This window comes from Staurois parvus, unplaced genomic scaffold, assembly GCF_062004578.1.
Source record: "Staurois parvus isolate SC_StPar_1 unplaced genomic scaffold, SC_StPar_1.0 ptg001235l, whole genome shotgun sequence".
Lineage (NCBI taxonomy): Eukaryota > Metazoa > Chordata > Amphibia > Anura > Ranidae > Staurois > Staurois parvus.
In genome coordinates this window covers 149596-173405 of record NW_028319031.1, presented here as the reverse complement: position 1 = coordinate 173405, position 23810 = coordinate 149596, and the positions used below count along the sequence as shown (strand labels likewise).

Below are 23810 nucleotides of genomic sequence, written 5' to 3'. Positions count from 1 at the left end.
AGTTGCATTGATGGAGGAAGTCTACTGGAGCATGGATGGAGGAAGTCTACTGGAGCATGGATGGAGGAAGCCTAGTGGAGCATGGATGGAGGAAGCCTACTGGAGCATGGATGGAGGAAGTCTACTGGAGCATGAAACAGACAAGGAATTTCTCCTCATTATGGAACCTCTAGACAGAACGAGTATTTTTTTGTGTGTGCCTGACGTTGGGCATTAACACAACTGCACATACACAAGTGAACTTTTTTTTTTAGCAGATATAAAAAAAGGTGAAGCAGCTCCAGCTTCATTTCCTACAAACTCTCCTGATCTGTACGGTAGGCCTCCATATCTCAGGTTCACCTCCACTGTACATTCTCTGTTTAAATGACTGATTACATTGGTTAAACAAACACCAGAGTTCCCGTGGTGGAACTTACTGTATGTGTATGTTTGCACGTTTGCTACAGCAAGCAAAAAAAAAAAAAAAAAAAGAAGAAAGAAAGAAAAAAAAAAAGGAAAACAATACTTTATCTTCAAGGTCAATGTGTCCTGTATCTCGGCTTTAGCACAGCAATATCAGGAATTGATAATGGACACAGTAGCACTCTTTCCTATATGGTTACAAATCCTGTGCATTCTATTCCTCTGCCACCCAAATCTCTCTAATGGTCGTTACCTTGATTTACTACATAGCAACAAAAAGTGAAGCCAGGGTGTTCCATGGTCCAAGCTTTGCCCTCTCTTTCTCAAGGTAGCCATGCATGTTAAGATTTATCTAGTTTAGTTCTATGAGTTGAATTAGTTAAATCAGTTGATTTCCCCACCAATACTGTTTAATTGCTGGCTATTGTATTCAGACCGCTGCTGCACCCATGGCTATCAGAATAGCTTAATAGTGACTGCATTTTATTGGCGTCAGTCACATTTTTGATCTTCAGATTGAAATTTGTAAAGCCGGGTGGTGCCAACACCGCCACCCTTGTGCCCCAATTTCTGCCAATTCAGCATTAATTGACCACAATTTGAGCTGTATTCGGTCCACTCTAGCCCAACTGAGCATGATGTGCATCACAGGGTCATGGAACAAGAGGCAGCAGGCTTGTCCAGTACTACAGGGGTGGAGAAGTGCATTCTAAATGGACATTCTGACTTTAGCATACCTGCAATATATACTAGAAAGCATTTATGAGGGCATTAATTGACAGCACCAGTATTTCACGCATTTGACCTTAGGCTTCAGAGAGTGATCCCCAGATATTAGGAACACACAACATCTCCCCAAATATGACAAAGAGCACATGTGTCAAACACAAGGCCTGCAGGCACAATCCAGGCCCTCCAGACTATTTCCTGTGGCCCTCTCACCTCTCCTGCAGCTGCAGCACCCCCTCAACTCCGCTCCCACCTTGTCCCAGCAGTCGGCAGCAGAGAGGAGAACAGAACTCCTCCACCAGATTCTTCATGGCTCGTCTCTGCCCCTCCCCCGTCTCAGCAGTTGGCAGCAGACTCCAGTCCCTCGCTGGTCCTCCTCCAGACCCTGCACTTTCTGCTTCCCAGCTCCACCCCCAGATTCTTCCCAGCAGCAGCACAAGGTAAGGAGGGTGCACTGTGATGTAAGGGAGGGTGGGCACTCTTGACTTCTAATGTAAGGGTGGGTGGGCGTGCTCTGGACATCTAGTCTTCTAGATACAACCGGCCCTTTGAGGGCAACCATAATGCCGATGCGGCCTGCAATGAAATTGAGTTTGGCACCCCTGTCATAGAGCATTGTTTTGACATTAAAGCTTGTATTATTTTTACAATGATAACAATGTAATACTATGTGGCCATTTTGAGTTCAATGGTGGAAGGGGAGAAGGTCACATTCCACCATATAGATAGGCAACTGATATTTCCATGGATGGACCAAAAGAATAGTGGGGGAACATGTGCAGGCAAGTATTAGTGGGCTTCCAAGAGAACCTGTCACTTTGACCCAAAGGGGCAAAACGAGTTTCTCCGTCATGCAGTTCAGTCTACTGAGGCTGGTCAGATATCTCTCGAAAACACCAGGCCTGGGAGGTATCTACCTGTAAATATTTGCCTGTGCTTGCATGAGTCCATCTCAAACCCTTTGATCCTTGGCAGATGCTAACTGCGGTACACATGCTTACTACTACAGACAACCATCGTCTGGCAGGTACCTCTCTACCAACAAACAGCCCATCACAGAGCTACTTCTCCGAGCAATGGGACCACCATGAATCTCACATAAAGGTGACAGCCACATTCGCCATCGTAAAAATAGGAAGGAGGTCTCCCTGGAAGATAAAGAGCGCCTTAAACCTCCAAAGATTTTTATTATGGTTTCCTAACAGTTTAGAAACGGCTCAATAATCCCAAGCAATGCTCAAAAAAAATGGGACTAGCAATCTGTAATCACTGTTAGGGCCCGTTTTCCCAGTGGTGGGGATAGCTGAGACAATAAAGAGATAACTGTCTGGGAAAATGGTGAGAAGAGAAGTAGCGTGTGACGAAGAAAGTTAAACAGCATTAGACTTGAAAGCATCTTCTATTATTTAGGTTATGGATGATAAGAATCGTCAGCGTGTGATCCGTGTTCCCGATAGGGTGTTTAGGTCTCTTCATTAGTGCTGGAGCACGCACAGAGGATACCATCATGAGCGCCTAATCTTTCCTGGTGTGTAGAGAAGGACATACGTCTACAATGCCCAGATTCATGTGGGTAAACAATCAGGGATGAAGAGAAAAATAGAGGTCACCAAGTGTCAGGGCACATCTACATTACGTCCTCGGGGCGAGCTGGCTGGCTCAGATCTTGTTGTGAGTCTTTGCTAATGGGACTTGTGTAAGGCCACTTACAAGTTGGCCCCGTTGTTCATTTTCTGCTCCAGAATGTTGGATGAAGGCGGCGCTTAGCAGAGTGAAGTGGATGCGGGTTTTAACTTGCTGGAATGTTACACCATATGTCTAATCAAGAGAAACTCAAAGCAGATCTCCAAACAGGTTCTTGAGAGCTTCTGCAGAACAAATTACTTTGATAGTAGGACTGTACTTTAAAATTGCTTTAAAGTTTCTGAATCAACCAAGAAACAGGAATTATGGAAAATGGTATCTGTAAATTGTGTTTTGAGTGGCTGGTTGCCCATCATTTGCAATATTGGCTTCAACTATCACCTCTACGCCGATGACATGCAAATTTACTGCTCTACCTCTCACCTCACCCCTTCAGTCCCCGCCCGTATTGCCCACCTACTGAACGACATATCAGAATGGATGTCGCTCCATTTCCTCAAATTTAACCTTTCCAAAACTGAGCTCCTAATTTTCCCCCCAGCCCGCGCCCCCCCCCCCCATCCTCTCCATCATGACTAAAAACGCCACCATCAGTCCCACCCCGCAAGCCAAAGTCCTAGGTGTCACTCTAGATTCAAACCTGTCCTTCCAACCCCATGTCCAATCGTTGGCAAACTCATGCAGGCTCCACCTCCGCAACATCTCCAAGATACATACACTACTAAACAACTCGTTCACTCCCTCATTATCTCACGTCTGGACTACAGCAACTCCCTCCACACCGGCCTACCTCATCACAGACTATCCCCGCTTCAGTCTATTCTGAACTCAGCGGCCAGACTCATCCACCTTACCAACCGCTCTTCTTCTGCCACCCCCCTCTGTCATTCCCTCCACTGGCTCCACCCCCCTCTGTCATTCCCTCCACTGGCTCCCGATTGCCCAACGCATTAAATTCAAACTACTAACACAGACATACAAAGCCATTCATAACGCTGCTCCAAACTACCTCACCGACCTGATACCCAAATACGACCCAACCCGTAATCTTCGCTCCTCACAAGACCTCCTACTTTCTAGCTCCCTAGTCTCCTCCTCCCATGCCCGACTGCAGGACTTCTCCAGGACTTCCCCCATCCTCTGGAACTCACTACCCCAATCCATCAGACTGTCACCTACCCTCCTCACCTTTAGGCGCACCCTGAAAACCCATCTCCTCAGGGAAGCCTACCCCACCCTCACCTAACAGCCAATCTCCTCCACTCCTCCTACCACTCCATCCCCCACAGCCACTTCCTCCTGTACCACTATCCCCTCCCTCCTAGATTGTAAACTCGAAAGAGCAGGGCCCCTCGAACCCCTCGTGTATTGTCTCATGTTCTGTCCCTCACTATAATGTACAGCGCTGAGCAAACCTTTTGGCGCTATATAAATACTGTATAATAATAATAATAATATTGGTCATATCAGCCTTGAAGTTTGTTGGTCAGTAGATGCTTGTGACCAGTTCAATGTCTTCATTCTGCACAATCCACCATCTATGAGCAGTAGAAGACTTCCTAAACTTCAAAGATTGTCTTGGGCTCATATTTAACTGCTTCCCATCCTTAGACTGTATATACATGTTATCAGGAATAAGAGGTTGTACCAGGAGCTGAAGTTGCAGCTGAAGCCATTATTCTGGTGTAAATTTTTAGTGCTGGTGATGGACTTTCTGGTAAAAAGTAATATGAGCAGCTCTACAGCCACCAAATCACTTTTAGAGGGCTTGGAAGAGAATGAATGAGGTCTGTATTAAAAGTTTATTCCTCTACCCCATAGACTTAAAGGATACGTTCACCTTTGGAACATGTTACATGTTCTGCCCGTTTTTAGGGTGGAACATGTCACATGTTCCCATAGCCGCAGCCGCCCCCCTCCTCTGACAGATAGTATGGGGAGAAGTCTTCCTGTACTGTCAGATTTGAAAACAGCGTGGCCATGCAGGGCTCCGCCCACATGGCCATGTCTCTCATTCACAGAGTTCTGTGAATGAGTGCCTACAAGTCCCGGCAGCCTTAGCGGCTGTGGGCTTTTAGTTTTCCATAAACTACCATGGCAATGTGGAGTGCCGTGGTAGTTCATTGAAGCTTCCGGTCAGGATATCTGCTTGACCGTACATGCCATACACCTTATACATCCCGTACGGCTAGCAGATATTCCAACAGGTCTGCAGGAGACCTGCATGGCATCAACGATCTACTGATCACTGGTGCAATTCTTTACAGGCTTCTTTGGACAAAAACAATAATTTACCTGCAAAAAAATTTGCATTTACTATTTTTGTCCAAAAAGGTAAACTTATATTTTAAAAGGGTTAGTTATTTCCAGAAAAAAGTGAATGGACGTCCTTTCTCAACCTTTTCAACCCAGAGGAACCCTTGAAATAACTTTCTGGCCTCAGGGAACCCCCTGCTAGAAGGTACTATATCTACAACTCATAATACATTAGTGTGATGGTCAGTGAGAAGAATGCTCCTTACACTTGTGGTCATTGAGAAGAATGCTCCTTACCCTGGTGGTCTTTGGGAAGAATGTTCCTTACACTTGTGGTCATTGAGAAGAATGCTCCTTACACTTGTGGTCATTGAGAAGAATGCTCCTTACACTTGTGGTCATTGAGAAGAATGCTCCTTACACTTGTGGTCATTGAGAAGAATGCTCCTTACACTTGTGGTCATTGAGAAGAATGCTCCTTACACTTGTGGTCATGGAGAAGAACGCTCCTTACACTTGTGGTCATGGAGAAGAACGCTCCTTACACTTGTGATCATGGAGAAGAACGCTCCTTACACTTGTGGTCATGGAGAAGTATGCTCCTTACACTTGTGGTCATGGAGAAGAATGCTCCTTACACTTGTGGTCATGGAGAAGAATGCTCCTTACACTTGTGGTCATGGAGAAAATGCTCCTTACACTGGTGGTCATTGGGAGGAATGCTCCTTACACTTGTGGTCATTGGGAGGAATGCTCCTTACACTTGTGGTCATTGGGAAGAATGCTCCTTACACTGGTGGTCTTTTGGAAGAATGCTCCTTACCCTGGTGGTCAGTGGGAAGAATGCTCCTTACACTTGTGGTCATTGAGAAGAATGCTCCTTACATTTGTGGTCATTGAGAAGAATGCTCCTTACACTTGTGGTCATTGAGAAGAATGCTCCTTACACTTGTGGTCATTGAGAAGAATGTTCCTTACACTTGTGGTCATAGAGAAGAACGCTCCTTACACTTGTGGTCATGGAGAAGAACGCTCCTTACACTTGTGATCATGGAGAAGAACGCTCCTTACACTTGTGGTCATGGAGAAGTATGCTCCTTACACTTGTGGTCATGGAGAAGAATGCTCCTTACACTTGTGATCATGGAGAAGAATGCTCCTTACACTTGTGGTCATGGAGAAGAATGCTCCTTACACTTGTGGTCATGGAGAAAATGCTCCTTACACTGGTGGTCATTGGGAGGAATGCTCCTTACACTTGTGGTCATTGGGAGGAGTGCTCCTTACACTTGTGGTCATTGGGAAGAATGCTCCTTACACTGGTGGTCTTTTGGAAGAATGCTCCTTACCCTGATGGTCAGTGGGAAGAATGCTCCTTACACTTGTGGTCAGTGGGAAGAATGCTCCTTACACTTGTGGTCAGTGGGAAGAATGCTCCTTACACTTGTGGTCATTGGGAATAATGCTCCTTACACTGCTGGTCATTGAGAAGAATGCTCCTTACACTGGTGGTCATTGAGAAGAATGATCCTTACACTGGTGGTCATTGAGCAGAATGATCCTTACACTGGTGGTCATTGAGAAGAATGCTCCTTGCACTTGTAGTCATTGGGAAGAATGCTCCTTACACTGGTGGTCATTGGGAAGAATGCTCCTTACACTGGTGGTCATTGGGAAGAATTGCCCCCTTACAGATAACTTAAAAGATCAATGGTGTCAGTGGAGCTTACCTGAGAGGCAGAAATTGCTCAAGGAACCCCTAGCAACCTCTGGAGAAACAAAGGAACAACAGAGTGAGATTCTCCTTAGCAATATAGTAAAACCTATTCAATAAAACAAAATAGCACATTCACATGCAAGGTTTTACATGACAATCGGCTCCGGTGGTTAATCCAAGAATATAAAAGGCACCATCAAGCTGTAATAAGGCATCGGCTAATCTAGCTTCCTGGCATATCAGAGAACTCAGATCTGTCATAGACCGCCAATGGCCAGCGTCCAGCACCGCTATCATTGCCTCCTTGAAGCTCTACACACTAATGGGAGAGGGAGGGAGAGAACAGTACCGGAGGGTGGTGGATTCACCATCTGAGCCGGTTGCCAAGAACCTTGCACATAAGTGTGCTTTTTTGTTTCATCGAATAAATTTTAAATATATTGCTAATGAAGATCCCGACCTGCTGCTCCTTTGTCTCTCAAGCTGCCCTGGATCTTCCACAAGATCTCTTCTGGTACCTGCAGGATCCTCCGGTCGCATTGGCCCAGAATCTTACCCCCCACACTCTATTGGCACATTGCACTTTGGATATCGAAAGCTGGGATCTGTAGTGTGCTGGATGGGTTTGTGGATAGCAACTTCTGGAGGAACCCTTGTTGAGAAACTCTGTCCTTGACCCTCCCCACCCCCAGTCCCTGCTTTACCTACCTCTGTGGGTGATGAGCTGTAAGTGCCCGTGAAGCCAGTGTAGCACCCTTGGGATTTGAAATCCATGCTCTTCTCACACTTCTTTGTGCAAGGCTTCCAGCACGGATCAGAGTGATTCTCTGTGGCAGTGCTGACCAATTGGAATTGCTCTGATCTGCCCCAGAAGCCCTGCAGAAAAAAAGGGGAAAAAACCCCAGAGACTGCTACACTCGCTGCAGCTCATCACCCACGGAGGTAAATACAGGGGGGGGGGGCTTTCTGAAAAAATGAAATTACACTTTAATGAGTTTTAAACCCTTGCAGTGGAGGAAGGGGGCTTCACTTCTTATCTGGAGATCCTGCCAGTAATAGTTTTTCCCTTTGCAAGCTGACAACACCAAATCACTCCCTCTCAGTTAGCAGCTGCTTTGTCACCCTGCCATGTGAGCTCCTTCAGTTGGCCATTGGGCTATCAGACTGGCAGCTGAACTCTCGACATAAAGAGCCCACACAACATAGTGACTACACTGCTGCTAATTGCAAGGCAGTATATTAGCGTTGTCAGCTTACAGCAGGAAGTGCTGTTACTAACTGGATCTTTGGATAAGAAGTTGTGCAACAGATTCCCAAAAAATAGTTGCTTAAGGCCCCTTTCACATGGGCATCAGCTGATAAGACATGTTTTTTAAAGGAAAAACCTGTTCGGTTTACATCATTTTATTTCAGTTTACATCAGGGGTGGACTGACAACTCATGGGGCCCCCGGGCAATAGGGGATCATGGGGCCCCTGTGTCCTTGCCCAAACTCAAAAAAGCATATGAAAAAGGTACCAGGGGCATCTCATGGGGCCCCCTACTGACCCTGGGCCCTCGGGCAGTGCCCGAGTTTGCAAATGGTCAGTCCACCCCTGGTTTACATAATTTTTCATGTCAGTTTATTTCAGTTCAGTTTACATCCGTTTTTGCATGTTTTTACTTAGTTGTTGCAGAGACCAATCAGAAGTGATAAAAGTATAAACAAAAAAATTTTCTTGCCTAAAAACGGACATAAAACGGAACTGATGTAAACGGATGGCATCTGTTTACATCCTTTCTATTCTGTTTCAACAGATCTGGATGTACCCTTATACCTTAAAAAAAAAAAAAAAAGACCGTAATGGACACGGGTGTAAACAGATGGTAAATGAATGATCATCCGTTCACATCCGCTGGTCCATAAAAATACATTGCTGTCCATTTTCAACCTGTCAACAGATGGATGAAAAATGGACAAACGGTCTGCCCGTGTGAAAGGGGCCTAAGCAGGGGCGGACTGACCATTTGAAAACTCGGGCGCTGCCCGAGGGCCCGGGTTCCTTAGGGGGCCCTATGAGATGCCCCTGGTACCTTTTTCATAGGCTTTTTTGAGTTTGGGCAAGGACACAGGGGCCCCATGATCCCCCATTGCCCGGGGGCCCCATGAGTTGTCAGTTCGCCCCTAGGCCTAAGAACTCTGTGTACAGTAAGACATAATGCCCAAACTACTGAAAATGTTTGAGTTTACATACACTTTATTGGATTATTATTACCTCCTCTACTGCCATTGTAGACCTTCTGTGAACTGAAACTGTTTTTTTTATTTTTTAATTAAAACAGGATGGTTTTGCGAACAATGAAAAGTATCAGTTATTAGAGATCATGTAAAGCTTTTACTGTTATATAATTTATTTTCAATTCCCATTCTGGCAGGTCGTGTAGATCCTTTGTGAAAATAAAGTGACTTCCCAGCCTTGCAATGCTCTTGGCCAAGGGATCCCTCAAATGCCTTCATAATGGCGTTCAATATTACGTTCCGTTTTCCAGCTACTGATATGTGAGTTTCCTTATGTTTGGCAGTAGCTGTAACAATACGTAAGGGGATTCCCCCGATGTGCGGAGAAGTGGGATGAAGAAAGCGTGAGGCCAGAGAGCGTTTAACAACCTGAGAAAATCCTTTCGATTGTCTTAAGTTACCGAACTGCAGAGTGACGAGACAACAAAGATTAAAGATTCACAGAGTGTGAATGTGGATCTGTCAGCCAGTCTGGAGTCTTCAATGGCTGTCACCGCAGGTAGCTCGTCATACATGATGTTAAAAAGAGGATAGAAGGATTTTGAGGGATACCCCAACCATGAACACTTGGGATGGGGGCGTTGGGAGTAAACCTTAAAGGTGTCTATTTCTTGTCTGAAAACAATGGGCTGACAGTAAAAGTTTATGGCTCAGGTACAAAGTGATGGGCCTTCTCCAAAAACGGAAGAATCCCAAGGATCACCAGTCTTTAAAATACTACCCTCTAGTAAAAGTTGACTGAACACGGGTAATTTTGGCACCCAACTGCAATTGCCCATGATCAAAGCCAAACTCTGAGTTCCAGCCCCCCTCTCCCCCTCCCCAATTCCCACTGCCCCCCCCCCCCATTCCCAGTGCCTCCCTCTTGCAGTACTTCATGCTTTAGATTTTTCTAGAATTAACTTTTCTAGATATCTTCAGGCCTCATATAATGCACAGGGTCCACGTCTAATCTTCCCCACTGCTGGGCACCCCTTAAAGCGTAACTCTGGAACTTCTCTTCCCTCCTGTCTCCTGCCTCCCCCAACCCCCAAAGCCATACCCTGGTATTTTACAAAGCATCCCAATTAATTACCAATGATCATCAATGTTGCAAATTTAGCAATCAGTAGCTGCTAGTATGTATCAATTGCTGGCAGGTAATTTCGATCATTGCCAACTTTAGCATTGGACCAAAATATACAGAAAAAAAAAGTCAAAAAAGTTACTTTGCTAAACCAATCGGAGAGATGATTTTTTTGCAAAGTGAACAGCCTATTTGTCTTTAGTAAATTAAGCCCAATGCATCAACCAAGAGCAAAGGAACTTTTGGGCAGCACAGTGGCTAAATGGTTAGCACTTCCGCCTGGCAGTAACAGGGTCATTGGTTCCAATCCCAACCATGGCTCCACCTGCCTGGAGTTTGCATGTTCTCCCTGTGCGGGTTTCCTCCAGGTACTCTGGTTTCTTCCTACACTCCAAAGACATGCAGATAGGTTAATTGGATCCCGTCTAAAATTGGCCCTAGTATGTGTATGAATGTGAGTTAGGGACCTTAGATTGTACGCCCCTTGACCCTAGGTTCACATCTGTGCGGGTGGTGCCGCTGTGGATCCGCATGAAAATCTGTGCAGCCGCACCACCCGCACAGAGAAATGCGGACCCGCCGGCAGGTGCCATTAGTTCTAATGGCACGCCTGCCCGCACTGGAAAACACAACCGTACTGGGAACCGAGGTTTCCGTGGGGGCTGTGTTTTCCAAAAAAGTGCAGGAACGTCTTCCCCTGCGTGTCACAGGCACGGGAGTCCATTCAAATGAATGAGCTCTCGTGGCCATGCAAAACGTGGCCCGCACGGGCGCATAGATGTGAACCGGGGGTAAGGGTTGGGGACTGATGGGAATGTACAATATATATGTAAAGCATTCATATGTAGACTCATTCACTACCTTGTTATATCTCGCCTTGACTACTGTAAGTCCCTCCTCACTGGCCGACCTCATCGCAGGCTATCCCCACTCCAGTCCATCATGAATGCTGCTGTCAGACTCATCCACCTTACTAACCATTCTGTATCTGCCACCCCTCTCTGCCAATCCCTCCACTGGTCTCCATTCAGTGTCCTCCACCCCTCTCTGCCAATCCCTCCACTGGCCCCCACTCAGTGTCCTCCACCCCTCTCTGCCAATCCCTCCACTGACCTCCATTCAGTGTCCTCCACCCCTCTCTGCCAATCCCTCCACTGGCCCCCACTCAGTGTCCTCCACCCCTCTCTTCCAATCCCTCCACTGGCCCCCACTCAGTGTCCTCCACCCCTCTTTGCCAATCCCTCCACTGGCCTCCATTCAGTGTCCTCCACCCCTCTCTGCCAATCCCTCCACTGGCCTCCATTCAGTGTCCTCCACCCTTCTCTGCCAATCCCTCCACTGGCCCCCACTCAGTGTCCTCCACCCCTCTTTGCCAATCCCTCCACTGGCCTCCATTCAGTGTCCTCCACCCCTCTCTGCCAATCCCTCCACTGGCCTCCATTCAGTGTCCTCCACCCTTCTCTGCCAATCCCTCCACTGGCCCCCACTCGGTGTCCTCCACCCCTCTCTTGCAATCCCTCCACTGGCCCCCACTCAGTGTCCTCCACCCCTCTTTGCCAATCCCTCCACTGGCCTTCATTCAGTGTCCTCCACCCCTCTCTGCCAATCCCTCCACTGGCCTCCAATCAGTGTCCTCCACCCCTCTCTGCCAATCCCTCCACTGGCCTCCAATCAGTGTCCTCCACCCCTCTCTGCCAATCCCTCCACTGGCCTCCATTCAGTGTCCTCCACTCCTCTCTGCCAATCACTCCACTGGCCTCCATTCAGTGTCCTCCACCCCTCTCTGCCAATCCCTCCACTGGCCTCCATTCAGTGTCCTCCACCCCTTTCTGCCAATCCCTCCACTGGCCCCCACTCAGTGTCCTCCACTCCTCTCTGCCAATCCCTCCACTGACCTCCATTCAGTGTCCTCCACCCCTCTCTGCCAATCCCTCCACTGACCTCCATTCAGTGTCCTCCACCCCTCTCTGCCAATCCCTCCACTGGCCTCCATTCAGTGTCCTCCACCCCTCTCTGCCAATCCCTCCACTGGCCTCCATTCAGTGTCCCCCACCCTTCTCTGCCAATCCCTCCACTGGCCTCCATTCAGTGTCCTCCATTCCTCTCTGCCAATCCCTCCACTGGCTCCCAATTGCCCAACGGATAAAATTCAAAACACTAACACTGACGTATAAAGCCGTTCATAACACTGCCCCTAATTACATCACCGACCTTGTCTCTAAATACCACCCAAACCGTACTCTCCGCTCCTCGCAAGACCTCCTACTCTCTAGCTCCCTTGTCTCCTCCTCCCATGCCCGTCTCCAGGATTTCTCAAGGGCTTCACCCATCCTCTGGAACTCTCTACCCCAATCTATCAGGACATCGCCTACTCTGCTCACTTTTAGGCGCACTCTGAAAACCCATCTCTTCAGGGAAGCCTACCCCGTCCTCAGCCAATACTGGAATCCTCTACTCTTCCTACCACTCCATCCTCCACAGCTAATTACCTCTTGTACCACTATCCCCTCCCTCCTAGATTGTAAGCTCCGAGGAGCAGGGCCCTCTAATCCCTCTTGTATTGAACTGTATTGTTACTGTAAAGCGCTGAGCAAACTGTCGGCGCTATACAAGTCCTGTATAATAATAATAATAAATAATAATAAAGCACTACGTAAATTGACGGTATTATATAAGTACCTGTAATAAATAACTTTCCCTTAGTTTAGTGAATGACTTCCATCAACCCCATTGCCCCATTAAAGGGAAACTTCACCTTTATACACATCTCTAGCTAAGTTAATCTTTAAAGGAAAAATAACCATCTTGGTGAATAGCAACTATTATGTGTTTTGTTCCATCGTGCTTGTACAATGTTGAAGTTTCCATTGTGCCCATTTGTAAATGTCCACCTTTTGCTGGTCGCCTTGCGTGACTGTAAATACAATGCAGTATCTAGGGGAACATTATATTATGAACTCTGAATGGCTGTAGACGTTCCCCCATCCTCCCCTCCCCCAATGCCATCAAGCAAAGTTTACGTTCCAATCGGCCACAACAATGAATGATGATGATTGTTTGGTTGATTCGGGTTATTTCTCATCACACATGGTTATTTGGCGTTAATAGCCCCGGCTTGTTAGCCGGCATGCTGCGTTGGGTCTAATGCTCTTCACCTGTCGCTGTAAAACTTATACAACATGTTTAACAATAATTCTCTTCTTGGCAGCCATCCCAAAGGAAGTTATAGCAACCGTCCTGCCAGGATTTAATGAACAGCAAACAGTGAGCGGGCGTGCTGGGAGGTGAATTAGCTGGCTGTGTACTTAGTTTATAGTGGGGGGGATAAGTAGATCACACAATTCTAAATGCAGTTTATATCCCGAGCAATAACAAACCTTGAGGGCGGAAGATTAGTGGCGCTCCGTAACATCGAACATATGGTAGGACTTTTCCTGGCAATGTAAACCTTCTGTGAGGACTGAAATTCCTTAACACTTGCCTCAAGGCCTTCTTAAGGTCTACCTGTTATCTAAACACCATCAGATTTGCGCGTGGTCCTTGATTTGTAGAGATAATACCAGTTTATGGAGCTTTGTCCCTGGAAAAGTTCCTAATTTTTTTTTTTGTGACCAGTTGTCAAAGTCTATATTCTTACTAACTGTTCCATATCTGCCACCCCTCTCTGCCAATCCCTCCACTGGCCTCCATTCAGTGTCCTCCATCCCTCTCTGCCAATCCCTCCACTGGCCTCCATTTAGTGTCCTCCACCCCTCTCTGCCAATCCCTCCACTGGTCTCCATTCAGTGTCCTCCACCCCTCTCTGCCAATCCCTCCACTGGCCTCTACGCAGTGTCCTCCACCCCTCTCTGCCAATCCCTCCACTGGTCTACATTCAGTGTCCTCCACCCCCCTCTGCCAATCCCTCCACTGGCCTCCACTCAGTGTCCTCCATCCCTCTCTGCCAATCCCTCCACTGGCTTCCATTCAGTGTCCTCCACCCCTCTCTGCCAATCCCTCCACTGGTCTCCATTCAGTGTCCTCCACTCCTCTCTGCCAATCCCTCCACTGGTCTCTATTCAGTGTCCTCCACCCCTCTCTGCCAATCCCTCCACTGGTCTCCATTCAGTGTCCTCCACCCCTTTCTGCCAATCCCTCCACTGGTCTCTATTCAGTGTCCTCCACCCCTCTCTGCCAATCCCTCCACTGGTCTCCATTCAGTGTCCTCCACCCCTTTCTGCCAATCCCTCCACTGGCTTCCCATTGCCCAACGGATAATATTCAAAACATTAACAGTAACATATAAAGCCATTTATAACTCTGCCCCAAATTACATCACCGATCTTGTCTCCAAATATCACCCAAACCGTACTCCCGCTCCTCGCTTGACCTCCTGCTCTCTAGCTCCCTTGTCTCCTCCTCCCATGCTCATCTCCAGAGCTTCCCCCATTCTCTGGAACTCTCTACCCCAATTTATCAGACTATCGCCTACTCTGCTCACTTTTAGGCGATCTCTGAAAACCGCTCTCTTCAGGGAAGCCTATCCTGCCCTCAGCTAATAATGGAATCTTCTACTCCTACCAGTCCATCCCCCACAGTTACTACCTTTTGTACCACTAGCCCCTCCCTCCTAGATTGTAAGCTCCAAGTATCAGGGCCCTCCTAACCCTCTTGTATCGAACTGTATTGTTGCTGTATTGTCTCCTGTTATATTGTAAAGCTCTGAGCACACTGTTGGCGCTATATAAATCCTGTATAATAATATTAGATCTTTTTTATCATAATGGATTTTTAAAGTAGAAGGTTTGAAACCATTTCTGTAGAAAATGCTGTTCCAGGTCCCTTTTAGTACTGGTCACATGTCTAAAGGCCTACAGTAGGTACTTGGTTATGTATGACCATACAAAACGCAGGTTGCACACTGTAAATGTCAGCCATGTTTCATAGAAAAAGCTCCGGCTTCAGCTACAGTCCGTTGGCCAACAAGTGGGGATGGTATCCGATGCCGGAACGTTTTCTATGAGATTTGGTTGACATGACTGTGGCTTGAGTTTGGTATGGTCGTGGATGAGTTAAGCTGGATTTGCTTGTTTTGGGACTGGTACCAACAAGACACAGGAGGCTTTGAGATGTACACAGTGTAATACTTGGTCATGTGATTATAGTTAATGGAGTACTACTTGGATCCAAGAGAACACTCAAAAATCTTGTCCTGAATATGGTTTGTTTTACAACCCCCCTTTGCTCCCCCTAAACTACAAGGGGGTCATAGAGAGGTATACACATGCTTTTGCCACGATGCTTGGCTTCACGGTGTGGCAACCACTGTCCCATTTACATTTGGCAGGCAGTATCGCCCTTTGAATGCAACTCATTCAAGTAAATAGGGCTGACGCGCAACTCTCCCACTACCACGTGCAATGAATGTGGTTGCAGAGTGCTGGTGCAGGCTTTAGGGTCTAAAACAGATGGTAATGAAGAATTATGTCCATTCCAGGGGCGGACTAACAACTCATGGGGCCCCCGGGCAATAGGGGATCATGGGGCCCCTATATCCTCGTCCACACTCAAACCACACCCAAAAAAAGCCTATGAAAGGTACCAGGGACATCTATTGGGGCCCCTTACTGACCCCGAGCCCTCGGGCGGTGCCCGAGTTCCCCAATGGACAGTCCGCCCCTGGTCCATTCATCATCGGATCGCTCTTCGGGGGGAAACGCAAGTTAATCCAATAAAAAAAGGAATCTCAACTGTGTAGTTGAAGGAGCAAACTAGAGTTCTGAAGTTTTGATCCTCCCCTTCAAATACATTAGCCTTCAGATGTACAGTCAGCACTGAAGGGAGCTTGGCACAGCATTTTCTCTAGGAAGAGTATTTCAGCCCCCTCATATTAATGCTTATGTATCCATCTCAGCAAAGAACATCTCTAAAGATACATTGCACAGGCCGGGAATGAGGGTTCCCTAGTCCCAGTCAACATTGCTTTGGTGAGCCATGACCACTAACTTCCTTCATTTGTATCCGTTTTAGACTAACATGCTTTTCATTGGAGGGACTGTATTAACTTTTCTTCAAAAACAAAAATTACACAGCAACGGCATAGAAAGCAAGGAGCCTTGATATCATGGGGATAATAGTACAGTATATCCTGCTCTTACATTGTATTTAGAGTGTACTTGGGTTTTAGTTCTTTTGTTGTTGTTTTGGGTAGAATAGGAAATGGGCAAGCCAACATTCAGTTTATTTTTAGTATCTCTTTGGTGAGATATGTCTTCATTTCCTGTCCCAAAGACAAAACATGAAGTGACCCTCCAAAAGGGAGGGGAATTCTGTTTCTAGACATTTAATTGTCCTCATGAAAGATTTCCCCTCCATTCTTGCTTTGGTGACAGCTGTAAAATGTTGGGATTCCTCAAACTGATGGCAATGGTCACCATTACAAAGAGGGCGAATCCCCTCTACGGGACACAGGCTGCAATAAAAACCTGGTTGGAGTTCCAAATCTTTCACATTCCATCCAAAATGAAGGTATAAATAGACTTTAACAACTATTAAACACCCAATCTAATACAGGAAACAAGGATGAGTAAGCTGTATTGGTTTGACAAAGATTAGACCTGAAATTGGCCAAATTTGTATAAAATGTGCTCATCGCGATTGTAGATTAGAGTAGGATGAGATAGGAGAACAGATCGCATTATTAAGATTCTATAAAACCAATCCCTAATATGTAAACTGAGGTAAGAAGAGAACTAAATTCCCAATATGTAAACTGAGGTAAGAAGAGAACTCAATGTTTGCTTAAATCCACCGGTCATTAGCATAGTATTCCTAGATGGTGATTTTCCGTTGAGGAACAAAGTTTGTGTCCAAGCAGAAACTTTTGAACCTGCAGCCAGAAGATGACAGACAGATGAAGTTGACTCAGTTTATCAGCCATATCAGTTTTCACCTCCTCCCAGGCAGTGACAACTCAATCCCTCTTATCAGGGAGCTTCATCAGATCAGGTCCTAGTATAATGAATTGTTGTGTTCACCAGAACATAGGCACCCAGAGCTAGGGATTATCAGCTTCAAGTGGCTAGGTAGGAGGCCGTCCAGGAGATGGTGACGTTATCTAGAGATGGTGCTGTGTTTGAAAGATCTTTCCATAAACTGGAACAATCTTATCTATCAGTAAGATCTTTAGTTTGCAAACCACCCACACTACAATGGCAGGTCATTCTGTATTGATGTGTCCAGGAAACGCATGGGTATTGTGTACAGCTATTCGAATGTCTTAAGATGCAAAAACTGATGAGATAGATGCAAAAGAGATATATTCTTAGATGAACCAACATTTGGTTTGTATTGTATGTCTATGAAAGGTGTTTGGGATCGTTCACACCAAGTGCAAGTTAACTACACCCCAATGCACATCCAATATAGTGCACCTCAACACCCAGATACATATACTTAGTATATGAGAGGTGGTTCATATCTTGTTATCTAAAATAGGTATTGCCAGTGGTCCTACAGTATACTCAGGTGAGCTCTCAGATTAATCCCGACACTTGGAATAAACATGTAGGTCCTGTGAGCTATTAACTCATCTTGGCACAACCTCTTTATCTGATCTTCTCAAGAATCTTCACCAAAGTTTACCTTAGAAAAGGGAACCTGATACGGCAGGTCTTAGGGATCATTCACACTAAGTGGAGGCCGATTGCAAACCAATGTATTTCAATTTGCACCTACATCATAGCCAAGGGTGGACTGATAACTCATGGAGCCCCCTGGCAATAGGAGATCATGGGGCCCCTGTGTCCTCACACACACTCAAACCACACCCAAAAAAGCCTATGAAAAAGGTACTAGGGGCATCTCATGGGGCCTCCTACTGACCCTGGGCCCTTGAGCAGTTCCCGAGTGCCCAAATGGTCAGTCCACCCCTGATCATAGCGTACCCCAGGACACAAATACATATGCTCATTTTGGCCCCTAGTTTGGTATGAATGAGATGGATCCTATCTTGTTATCTAATACAGGCAACCCAGCGGCTGAACGTAAAAAAAAAAAACTGAAGAGCTCAGGAGAAGCTCGCTGTACTAACTATATGGATGTTAGTACAGCAATCTCCCCACTGAGCCATTGTGTTTTAGCAGGGGGACTGCCCCAGAACACACTGGTGAGCTCTTGCAGCCGTTGGCACTGATCGGATGCTAACTGGATGCAGGTTTTCTAGCATGTCGGTTCTGTTGGACAGGCAGGTGTACACAAGGGCCAAATGTTGACCGGTTTCTATTGAACTTGCCAATATCAGCCGATAACTGGCCCGTGTGTACTGAGCTATAGAATCAGACCACATCCCAACACTCAGTTGCAAATAAGTAGGTTTTGTGAGTAATTAACTCAATGATATAACCTCCATATCTGATCAGAATCCTCACCAAAGTCGATCAGAGTGGAAGGGACCTTATTTTGGAGGTCTTAGGGAGCATTCACGCTTAGTGACAGTTAAGTGCTTCAATGCACCTACATCATAGTGTACCCCAACACACACATGCATATGCTCATTTGGGCCCTTAGTTTGGTATGAATGAGAAGTGGATCCTGTCTTGTTATCTAATACGTCTATTGCATAACATAATACGTTATTACATAATCTTCATATCTTATCTTCCCATGAATCCTCACCAACATTTACCACTGAAGGGACCTCATATGGGAGATCTTAGGGATCATTCACACCAAGTGCTCATCTGGGTCCTTAGTTTGGTGTGAATGAGAGGTGAATCCCATCTAGTTACCCAATACAGGTAATCCTAGTGGTCCCATACAAAACATCTATATCTTATCTTCCCAAGAATTTTCACCAAAGTGTATCACCGTAGAGGAATCATTCCCACCAGATGCCTATCTGGGACCTTAGTTTGGTATGAACGAGAGGTGGTCTGTATCTAGTTATCTAATACAGGTGATCCTAGTGGTCCCATACAGAAGCTCAATATCTGATCTTCCCAAGAATCCTCAAAGTGTATCACAGTGGAGGGGACCTCATATGGGAGGTCTTAGGGATCATTCCTACCAGATGCCTATCTGGGACCTTAGTTTGGTATGAACGAGAGGTGGTTCGGATCTAGTTATCTAATACAGGTAATCCTAGTGGTCCCATACATAACCTCAATATTTGATCTTCCCAAGAATCCTCACCAAAGTGTATCACAGTGGAGGGGACCTCATTTGGGAAGTCTTAGGAATCATTCACGCCAAGTGTCCATCTAGTTTGGTATGAACAAGAGGTGGTTCAAATCTTGCTATCAAATGCAGGTATTTTTAGTGGTACTCTACTCAGGTGAGCACCCAGAATCAGACCACATCCCATCACTCAGAGTAAACATGTAGATCCTGTGAGTTATTAACTCATATTGACATAACCTCTCTATCTGATCTTTCCAAGAATCTTCACCAAAGTTTATCACAGTTGAGGGGACCTCACAAGGGTGTTTTTTCCATCTATGTGCTCACTGTATTTTGATAACTGTTCAGTGTGTGATGGACATGAATAGCAACCATACAAGCATGGTATTTGTGTGTGCTTACCCTTGAAAGATGACCCGAACAAGTGGAACTCCCTATAAAAGAACAATGAAAGGGTATGTAGGGCGAAAAATTGACGTTCCTGTTCTGGGTTTTGAATAGTGCAGCAACTTGCTGGCTCTAATTCTTGAAGGTTACTTCTGGTATTTCCATTCTTGCCATTGACTCCTCCATAATTTTAATTGAAAATTTAGAAGAGGAATAATACCATAAGCATTGGCTAACAGTTAATAGGTAAGGCTGGGAGCCCAGGGGGAGTTATCAATACAAATGAATCTTGTAAGTAGGTTAGAATGTTGTTAGGTCCAGAAATGGACGGGAGGGCATGGGTTAACCAGGGGCGGACTGGCCATTTGGAAAAACACGTATCTTGGAGAGCACTTAACTGTAACTGTATTGTTGCAAGCAGGGGCCGACTGACCATTTGGAAACTCGGGCACTGCCCGAGGGCCCGGGGTCAGTAGAGGGCCCCATGAGATGTCCCTGGTACCTTTTTCATAGGCTTTTTTGAGTTTGGGCAAGGACACAGGGGCCCCATGATCCCCTATTGCCCAGGGGCCGCGTGAGTTGTCAGTCCGCCCCTGGTTGCAAGTGTACCGATGTGGCTACAGTCACCTTGGCAAACAGCTCAGTGAAAAGCCTGTAAAGCACTAAAGGGTTAATGTTGTAGCACATTTCACACGGGGCATTGAATACGGCCTATATAATGTATTATTGCTTTCCATCCCCTCATCGCATGGCTGGGCACACAACCAATGCTATTCAAGAAAAGTGCATTCCTGTCATATCTGACCCTTCGCTGGGACTGTATGTGGAGCCCATTATACTGTATGTGGAGCCCATTAGACTTCCCAGCGATGGGGAAATTCATGCAAAAGGCAACCATGTATAAGAAATGACTTCTCCTCTCCAGAAACTCCCTGCCAAGCTTTTGTTCCAATTGTAGTAATAACTCCGCACCAGATGCCCCCGGATCGCGTTCAGTCCCCACCACCGCTCCATGAGGATCAAGTTATTTTAGATCTGTCAATGCATTACGAATGTCTCCCATTGTTCCCTCTGCATATGTTACCGGGAAAAAAAGACTGAATTCATTGTATAGCTCAGATGGTTTAATTATCAGGTATATGAAAGCATGAATAATGGATGCATGCTGCTGCAAGACTGAAGGCAAGCATACACCCATCTATGAGACACAATGCAGGATACGTCTCCAGAAGCAGCATACACCGTGCATGCAAACGTATAGCCAAAAAATGACTGGACCGTACAGTGGACCCGTTACATACGAAGCAAGATTGCCAAGATGGAGAGCAGACTGACACAATGCATACGTCACTTTTATGTATGCGAGTAACCAGCAGTGGAAAACTAGGATTGTTAGTGACTTCTGTGTGATTCTCCAACTCTATAGCAGCAAACTACATGGATTTTGGGGATACGGATAATACAGATGGTTGAGTGAAAGTTTTCAACTCAGAAAGACAATATAGTATCATAACCGGCAAAGGGTCAGTCCAACCATAATTCAAATTAAAATCCAAAACACATAATATATATATATATATATATATACATATACACACACACACACACAATATATATATATCTATATCTATATATATCCCTGGCAATGCGGGATCTCTCCTGCATGGTGGGGGTTGGGGAAAGACCTGGCAACCTACCCTATAAAAATAATTGCTAAGTGAATTCATGGAAAAAAGTCACTTGTGAGTGATGGTCCATGCAATCTCCAAGGGTCGGATATGACTGAATGTATATATATATATATATATATATAAAAAAGTATAAATCAATATAAATATTCCAAAGTTTGTGGGATTTACATATAATGTAGATTAAAAAATAAATAAAATATTATATATATATATATATATATACACACACATATATATATATATACACACATACACATACATACACACACTGTACACACATATATATATATATATATATATATACATATACATAAAAGTGTAAAGTAATATAATTTTTTTCAAAGTTTGGGTTTCATATATAATGTAAATGAAAAAAAAAAATATATATATATATATATTCATACATACACAAATATAAATTAATATATATAATAAATTAATGTAAAATTGTATTATTAATAATAATCTAATTATAATATACAATGTTTGAGCATTAAATGTATATAAAACAGTCATTTTAAAAAGGGTATAAAACAAAATGAAATAATATAAATATATATATATTATTGATATATATATATATATATATATATATCAAGATTTAAGTAAAAGTTCCCGTTTACTGTGCCTATGATGAGGGGTTCCTACCACCCATCCTACAATTTAATAAAAAAATATTTAATATTATACAGAAAGTAGCAGGAGTAGCTAAAAACACAAAAGCTGGACAGGAACACCTAAACAATAATAATAATAACAATATAAAATGTTTGAGCATTAAATGTATATTAAAAACAGTAATTTTAAAAAAGTATAAAATAATAAATAAAAGATTATATATATATATACACACACACATACATTAATATAAAAATATCAAGATTTAAGTAAAAGTTCCCTGTTCCCCTTTACTGTGCCTAAAATGAGGGGTTCCCACCACCCATCCTACAATTTAGTAAAACAATATTCTATATTATACAGAATGTAGCAGGAGTAGCTATAAACACAAAGGTGGTCATGAACACGTAACCCCCCTCTGTGACTAGGAATAGTTGGGAATTGTTAGTAAGATTTTGGAGGAAATAGAGCTCCACACTGATTAGTTCACTCTATGATGGGCATTTTTAATAGATACAATAAAAAGGTGAATTGAAACGCGTTTCGGAGTTTCTCAAATCCCCCCCCCCTCCCCTTCATCAAGACTTGTATGCCAAAAATGAATCTGTGCTGCACTGGTATCAAAGCATCGGTGTGACAGCCATAGACATTCATCCAATATCCTGCCAACATTTTTGGGCACTCCTTAGGATACCACGATCAACAAAGTGATGGCTTCAGAAAGTCCCTGTCCACACAAAGGGGGTCCAGAACCCCCACAACACCCATGTACTCTTCCCAGTTGGGAACTATAACAGGGATATCACACATCGTATCCCAGACATATAAGAAGACAGCAGATGAGCATGCTCCACCTGTAGCTAAAATATCACTTGTGGGTGGACCTCCCCTTTAATTCACAGCACCCGCCTGTGCTGCTTCACTGGTAATCTGCTGCAAATCCTAAACTCAACACACACCAAAGACTCTCGATCCTGCAAAGTGCTGAACACTGACACAAAATTTCCACCGGCACACAACGCTCTCCAGCAACCGTTACAAGTTTACTTCTCTCATACAATAACCCCCCCCCCCCCCCGTACCAACAATTGTTGTTTTACATTCGGTCACATTGCCTGGCCAATGAATTGCATGAGTTAATATATAACAAAGATTACAACGGTTTCCAATAGAGATAGATGGTCAGCTCTGCAGCCAAGAGTTTGGACAACTCCGAAGAGGCATGCAAGAATGAATTAAAATAAGGAAAGGCATGCACTAGTGATCAAAAAAAAAAAAAAGGATATCATTGCAATTTGCAAGGTGCCCTGCGCTGAAGGACAGGGGGGGGGGGGCACTCACCTCCAAAGGCTGAAGTGAAGGTTAAAACCAGCAGGACAAGTGCCAGGATCCAAAGGCGCAGATTCATGTTGGCTGAGTGAATGCAGGGAGTGGAGGGGCTCCCTGTGCTGCTCCCAGTATGTCAGATCTGGAAGGGTTGGCTCCTTACTGGTGGGGGCTCTGCTCTGCCTATGAGCTCTCATTCAGCTGGAGCTGCATTTTGTATTAGTTAGCCTGCTTTGGAGGAAAGCCAAGCTGGTCATGTGGTCACCAGCGTGCAATCCGGTCCGCCCCTTTTCTTTCCTTTTTCCTTTTTTTTTTTTTTTTCTTTTTTAGCACCCGTAATGATCTGAACTCCTTCGCACATTGCTCCGACCACACAATCCCACATGGAAGAAAAATATATTTTAAATATATTTTAAAAATATTCTTCCCAAATATATTGCCATATATTTGTAATACTACAATTTTGGCCGTATTCAATATATTTCAAAATATATTTCAATATATATATATTTCAATACATATATATATATATAT

General features: G+C 44.8%; 1 long non-coding RNA gene across 1 annotated transcript in view; it reads right to left on the bottom strand.

Moving 5' to 3' along the window:
- Positions 1 to 23486, bottom strand: part of LOC149437969 (uncharacterized) — a 58743-nt gene extending 35257 nt beyond the window's left edge. The window contains exon 1 of the long non-coding RNA XR_016307973.1: positions 23292 to 23486. This is a non-coding gene — a long non-coding RNA (uncharacterized LOC149437969). The remainder of the gene's footprint in view (positions 1 to 23291) is intronic.
- Between the last annotated feature and the right edge of the window lie 324 nt (positions 23487 to 23810).